Raw genomic sequence first — 7,494 nt, 5'->3', positions numbered from 1 at the left:
GGCCCTGTACTAAGAGCCCTGTAAGCTCTTGGAGGATTGGCTATATCAGGGAGTGTGGCCTAATATGCAAAGGTTATCTGCTTTGCACACAGAAGGTCTGTCCCAGGTTCAAGGTCTGCTGGCATGGTGATATCTGACCATCCTTCTGCTTCCATCTCCTGGTGCAAGGTGTGTGAACTTCTCATTCCCAAATTTTAGGGTTGCCAGGTCCTACTCAGGAAATATCTGGGGACTTTAGGGGTGGAGCCAGGAGACTTTGGGTGTACAGCCAGCAGTGAGGTTGTGACAAGCATAATTGAACTCTGAAGGGAGTGCTGGCCATCATGTTTAAAGGGCTTTTTTTGTAACAGGGACTCCTTTGCATATTAGGCCACACACCCCTGATGCAGTCTGATGTTGACCACACACCTTTTAAATGCCTTCCCTCCATTGGAAATAATGAAAGATAGGGGCACCTTATTAGGGGGCTCATATAATTGGACCCCCTGGTCCAATGTTTTTGAAACTTGGAGGGTGTTTTGAGGAGAGGCATCGGATGCTATGCTGCAAATTTGGTGCATCTACCTCAAAAACAGCCCCTCCAGAGCCCCAGATACTTGTGGATCAATTTTCAATTATACCTTATGAGAATAGGTCTCCATACAGAATAATGGAGACCCCAGCAGACATTTCTCTCCTCCTCCCCACTTTCTGATAGGGTTGCCAAGTCCAATTCAAGAAATATCTGAGAACTTTGGGGGTGCAGCCAGGAGACATTGTGGGCGAAGCCAGGAGCAAGGGTGTGACAAGCATTATTGAACTCCAAAGGGAGTTCTGGCCACCTCATTTAAAGAGACCGCACACCTTTTAAATGCCTTTCTTCCATTGGGAATAATGAAGGATAGGGGCACCTTCTTTGGGGCTCATAGAATTGGACCCCCTAGTCCAACCCTTCTGAAACTTGGAGGGTATTTTGGGGAGAGGCTCTGGATTCTATGCTGCAAATTTGGAGCTTCTACCTAAACAAACAGCCCCCCCACCCGAGCCCCAGACACCCTGGGATCAATTCTTCATCATACCCTATGGGAATCAGTCACCTTAGGGAATAATGGAGTGGCCAGCAGACATTTCCCTCCCCCCCCCCACTTTCTGATGACCCTGAAGCAGGGGGAGGGGCTCCAAACTTGGGGATCCTCTGCCCCCACCTGGGGATTGGCAACCCTACTTGAATTCCAGCCTTGGTTTTACCATTTTGCCCTCATGCAAAGGCCTTGCTGCTTTGTGGGGAGCCATCATGCGAACAATCTCTCTGTTGTAAATTTTAGTCAATGTTTAACACCTGGGTGTATCATCATGATATCCTAGCGCGGAGCTTTCCTTGACCTTTTTTATTTTTGGACAATCAGATTCGACTTCTTTAAAAATGTCTGCGTGTGAGTGTGTCTGTTTGGCTACGCATAGTTTCTCTGAAAGAGTAAGGTGAGGTTCCCGTCTGAGAAACCGAAGTGATAAATTATTCTGGGTCAAGGAAAGCCATTCGGTATTTGTTGTGTAAATAGCCATCTAGTCCAGACCGTGGATCTGTGAGTGATAGAAGCACTTGTGAAGTCACTTTTTCCCTTCCCCCCACATTTATTGATTCAACAGAATCTAAATGGGTCCTTCAAATCAATTAGGGTCCATTGTGTTAAAAGCTATTGTGTATTTTAGAAATTTTTTTTAAAAGGGAGCATGCATTATTTACTTAAAATAAGCTGACATTCAGAAAAGGGTTCCCTGTTCGTGCAACTGCTTTTTGAGAATTCCAGTCAGACTTGATCTGCCAGGTTATGAAGGAATAGTGTTTGACAACATGGTAAGTATTATTAATAATGAAATTAACATGTTATAGGAGATTTATATCTTTGAGAGCCAGTTTGGTGTAGTGGTTAAGTGTGCGGACTCTTATCTGAGAGAACCAGGTTTGATTCCCTACTCCTCCACTTGCAGCTGCTGGAATGGCCTTGGGTTAGCCATAGTTATCACAGGAGTTATCCTTGAAAGGGCAGCTGCTGTGAGAGCTCTCTCAGCCCCACTTACCTCACAGGGTGTCTGTTGTGGGGGGGGGAGAAGATATAGGAGATTGTAAGCCGCTCTGAGTCTCTGATTCAGAGAGAAGGGCATGGTATAAATCGGTAGTCTTCTTCTTTTCTTCTTCTTCTTGACAAATGTGTGGAGAAATGCTGCATACTTTCTTCAGTACTGGAATGATAAAAGTCCAAGATGAGATTGCATTTTATGTGAATTTGGGTGAGATGTAGAAATGTTAAGACTAAACTGCTTTGCTATTTGTACTATGGTTCAGCCTTATTGATATATTTGATTGACTGAAATCACTAATGGTTGTGAATTGTATTGCAATACACTGTTATTTCATGTTGACTATGAATTCTAAAAATATATTTTTAAAAGCTTTACAATCATACTGCGTATATGCACTGTGTTTGACCACTGAGTGATGCGTCTGCTCAGGTATTTGTGTCACTTGCAACGAAAAATGCTTCTTTAATGTACATTTTAATCCCACTCTTCCTTGGGAACCAAAGGACAGTGTACATCTTTCTCCTCTCCTCCATTTTATCCTCGCACCAACCCTGTGAGGCAGGTTAGGCTGAAGGGAGAGAGTGACTGGTCCAAGGTATAGGGTTGTGAACATCCAGATGGGGCCTTGAAGATCTCTCAGAATTGTAACCGATCGCCAGGCTGTGAGGCCGAGTGCAGAAGAATAGATGTTTTCAAGCTGTGGTGCTGGAGAAGAATCTTGAGAGTCCCTTGGACTGCAAGAAGATCAAATCAGTCAGTCCTAAGAGAAATCAACTCTGACTGTTCCCTGGAAGGTCACTGAAGCTGAAGCTCAAACACATTGGCCACCAAATGAGAAGGGAGCACTCACTGGAGAAGACCCTGATGCTGGGAAAGACAGAAGGCAAAAGAAGAAGGGGACGGCAAAAGATGAGATGGCTGGACAGCGTTACTGATGTAACGAACATGAATTTGAACAGACTTCGGCGGATGGTGGAAGACAGGAAGGCCTGGTGTAACTTTGTCCATGGGGTCACAAAGAGTCGGACTCGACTGTGCGAGTGAACAACAACCAGGCTACAGTTCCCATGGAGAAAATGCTTGATTTGATTTGGAGGTTGGATGCTATGGCTTTAGACCCTACCGAGGTCCCTGCCCTAACCCAAAAACTCTACCCCCAAATCTTCATTAATTTTCCAACACAGAGGAACACTTGTATAGAGGAGAGATACATCAGAGATAAAGGAAGGCCCAAAGGACTTGGTTATCCAAGTCCCTGAAGGAGTTTGGTTTGTAAAAGCGACCTGTTCCCCTGAATGACCTACTAGAGTCTGTTATCTTAAGCAAAGAGCAGAGTTAGCAAATTCATTCTATGTATAATTTATTTTCCTATGCTGGGTTATTTCCAGGGCTTTGTTCTCTTTTGAGCAGGAACACACAGGAACGCAGTTCCGGCTGGCTTGGCAACAGGGGTGTGGCCTAATATGCAAATGAGTTCCTGCTGGGCTTTTTCTACAAAAATAGCCCTGGTTATTTCTGTTTCATCAAAAGCAGAGGTGGCCAAACTTGCTTAACCTAAGAGTCACAAAGAATAAACAGCAGATGTTTGAGAGCTGAAATACATGAACGTCAGATCTGGGAGGGAGGGAGGGAGGGAGGGAGGGAGGGAAGGAAGGAAGGAAGGAAGGAAGGAAGGAAGGAAGGAAGGAAGGAAGGAAGGAAGGAAGGAAGGAAGGAAGGAAGGAAGGAAGGAAGGAAGGAAGGAAGGAAGGAAGGAAGGAAGGAAGGAAGGAAGGAAGGAAGGAAGGAAGGAAGGAAGGAAAATAGATGGGGAGGGGAGAAAGCAACTTTAACTTTAAATACATTCTCCAAGCAACCTGCTGGCTTGGAGAAGTGATTTAAAAAATACAAATGCCTTATCCAAGACAGATGATGGGGGGTGGGATGGCATTGAGAGCCACACAATATGCGTGAAAGAGCCACACGTGGCTCCCGAGCCTCAGTTTGGCCACCTCTGATCTAAAGGCTCAAGCCGTCCATGTTTTCTTAAAACATTGCAGACCAGCGTTCCCTCTAAGCTGAGTTAGCATGAGCTAACTCACAGATTTTTAGCCTCCAGCTCACAGATTTTTGTCTTAGCTCAGGATGGATGACCCCAGAGCACAATAAGGCTCAAGCAGTAGCTCAAAGCTTTAATTCCAGGAGTTCGCAAAGTAGAATTTTTGCTCACAAGACTCTGCAGCTTAGCGGGAACGTTGCTGGGGACTCCCTATATCTAATAGTAAATTGGGGTTACTCTTGCCAGAAACACAATAGAATCACCCAATAGATAACAGAGTGGTTATCAACATATTTGGGGAACTCAAATGCATGCAGAAAAACATGACTATGTAAATTAACCAAAAGGAAAAAAATAACTTTAAAAAAGCTTGATGAGGACTAAATATGCTGAAGAAGAATATCGAGAGCCGTGTGTTGGTTCCTGGTCCAAAGAGGAGGTGGCACGAGAACTGCTTTTTGGACCAGGAACCAACACATGTCCCCTAGAAGGGGAGGGTCCCCTGAATGTGGGGGGAGGTGTATGACATATGGTGGTCCATACTTTGTTTTGGGGTGTAGGGGGCAAAAAGGAAACCAGCTCCTTATTCAAATCTCCTTTGGAATACAGGCTTTTAGGTGGCACTCCAAATAGAAGCTTGTGCTGCCGGAACCAGTGTTTGGACCGGGCATCACTGTATGTCGTCTTGCAGCTGGCACTAGAACTGCTCATTGGGCCAAGTACCAGCTCATGTCCTATTGAAGGGCAGAGTCCCCAATGTCCCCAACCCAAACATAGGGTTACCAAGTCCAACTCAAGAAATCTCTGGGGACTTTGGGGGTGGAGCCAGGAGCAAGGGTGTGGCAAACACAATTGAACTCCAGAGGGAGTTCTGGCCATCACATTTAAAGGGACCATGCTCCTTTTAAATGCCTTCCCTCCATTTGGAATAATGCAGGATAGGGGCACCTTTTTTGGGTCTCATAGAATTGGACCCCCCAATCCAATCTTTTTGAAACTTGGGGGGTATTTTGAGGAGAGTCACCAGATGCTATGCTGAAAATTTGATGCCTCTACCTCAAAAAACATTCCCCCCAGAGTTCCAGATACCCATAGACCAATTTTCCATTATACCCTATGAGAATCAGTCTCCATAGGGAATAACAGAGTGCCCAGCAGACATTTCCTCCCCTCCCGCACTTTCTGATAACCCTGAAGCGGGGGGAGGGCCTCCAAACCGAAGTATCCTCTGTCCCCACCTGGGGATTTGGCAAAAAAGCTTGTGGTACCAGAACCTGTGTTTGGACCAGGCACCACTCTATGTCATCTTGCAGGGGACAGTCTCCAGAGCATGGGATGTGTCATTTAGGGTGGTCCAAAGACTGTTTTGGGGCACACAGCCTGGCCCTACCATCTGCCTGTGTGAGTGTCCTGGGGGTACCTTGCTTTGGTGCAGCTGGCATGAGAACCGCTCATTGGTCCAGGAACCAGCTCATGTCTTCTTAGAGGGCAGAGTCCCCTGAATGTGGGAGTGTATGGCATGTGGTGGTCCATACTTCATTTCTGAGTGCAGAGGGCAAGCATTCAAAATGGTTCCTTATTCAAATCTCCTTTGGAATACAGCAAGAGTGGCCAAACTTGCTTAATGTAAGAGTCCGCTCGCAGAGCGGGTGGCATACAAATCAAAAATAAAATAAATAAATAAATAAAAGCCACATAGAATAAACATCAGATGTTTAAAGCTACAAGACATGAACGTTAGATGTTTGAGAGCAGGCAGGCAGGCAGGAAGGAAAACAGATGGTGTGAAGAGTGAGAGAGAGGTGGAAAGAAAGCAACTTTAACTTTAAATGCATTCTCCAAGACACTGGTCGGCTTGGCTTGGATAAGTGATTTAAAGAAGAAGAAGAAGATATTGGATTTATATCCCGCCCTTCACTCCGAAGAGTCTCAGAGCGGCTCACTATCTCCTTTACCTTCCTCCCCCACAACAGACACCCTGTGAGGTGGGTGGAGCTGGAGAGGGCTCTCACAGCAGCTGCCCTTTTAAGGGCAACCTCTGCCAGAGCTATGGCTGACCCAAGGCCATGCTAGCAGGTGCAAGTGGAGGAGTGGGGAATCAAACCCGGTTCTCCCAGATAAGAGTCCGCACACTTAACCACTACACCAAACTGGCTTCTCCAAACCAGCCAATGGAGCAGTGAGGGGCTTAGAGCCACACAATAAGTGTGAAAGAGCCACATGTGGCTCCCAAGCCACAGTTTGGCCACCCCTGGGATTCAGACTTCTAGGTGGCACTCCAAATAGAAGCTTGTGGCACTGGAAACAGTGTTTGGACTGGGCACCACTGTATGTCTTCTGGCAGGGGACAGTCTCCAGAGCACGAGGATGTGTCATTTGAGATGGTCCAAAGATTGTTTTGGGGCACAGCCTGGCCCCAATGTCTGCCTGGGTGATTGTTCTGGGCCCCCTGCTTTGGAGCAGCTGGCACGAGAACTGCTCTTTGCATCAGAAAACATGTCCTCTCAAAAGGCAGAGTCCCCTGATTGTGGGGGTATATGACATGGGGTGGTCCATATGAACATATGAAGCTGCCTTATACTGAATCAGACTCTCGGTCCATCAAAGTCAGTATCGTCTTCTCAGACTGGCAGCGGCTCTCCAGGGACTCAAGCTGAGGTTTTCCTCGCCTACTTGCCTGCACCCTTTTTTGGAGATGCCAGGGATTGAACCTGGGACCTTCTGCTTATCAAGCAGATGCTCTACCACTGAGCCACCGTCCCTTCCCATATTCTATTTTGGGGTGCAGAGGGCAAGGAGTCAAAATAGTTCCTTATTCAAATCTCCTTGGAAATACAGGCTTCTAGGTGGCACTCCATAGAGAAGCTTGTGGCACTGGAACCAGTGTCTGGACCGGGCACCACTGTATGTCATCTTGCAGGGAACAGTCTCCAGAGCACGGGTGTGTGTTATTTAGGGTGGTCCAAAGATTGTTTGGGGGCACACAGCCTGGCTCTTGCATCTGCCTGTGTCAGTGTCCTGGGGGCACCCCGCTTTGGAGCAACTGGCACAAGAACCACACTTTAGACCAGGAATCAGCTCATGTCTTCTCAGAGGGCAGAGTCCCCCAAACGTGTGGGTGTATGATATATGGGGGTTCAGACCTTATTTTAGGGTTCAGAGCTTTCAAACTCTCTTCAGACCAATTTCGCACTAGACCTTTAATCCTGGTTGAACTCTGTCCCCAAGCTGACATTCTACACTAGAATCACAGAATCAGAAAAAAACCAACTCTATGACTCTATGATTCTATGATTTTAGTGTAGAATGTCAGCTTGGGGTCAGGGCTAAACCAGGATTAAAAGACTAGTGTGAAATTGGTCTCAGGGTTTTTGGCTGAATTCACGACTAAGTCA

At 46.5% G+C, this 7,494-nt stretch overlaps 1 non-coding gene across 1 annotated transcript; it reads right to left on the bottom strand.

Annotated features, from left to right (window-relative positions):
* Positions 1 to 6,789: 6,789 nt before the first annotated feature.
* TRNAI-GAU (transfer RNA isoleucine (anticodon GAU)) lies at positions 6,790 to 6,856 on the bottom strand. The gene has a single exon. It is a non-coding gene; the product is annotated as a tRNA-Ile (tRNA).
* Positions 6,857 to 7,494: the final 638 nt, after the last annotated feature.

This window comes from Heteronotia binoei, chromosome 16, assembly GCF_032191835.1.
Source record: "Heteronotia binoei isolate CCM8104 ecotype False Entrance Well chromosome 16, APGP_CSIRO_Hbin_v1, whole genome shotgun sequence".
NCBI classification, from domain to species: Eukaryota; Metazoa; Chordata; class Lepidosauria; order Squamata; family Gekkonidae; genus Heteronotia; species Heteronotia binoei.
Note: the sequence above shows the minus strand (reverse complement) of the source record. Positions and strands in the feature narration are given on the sequence as shown.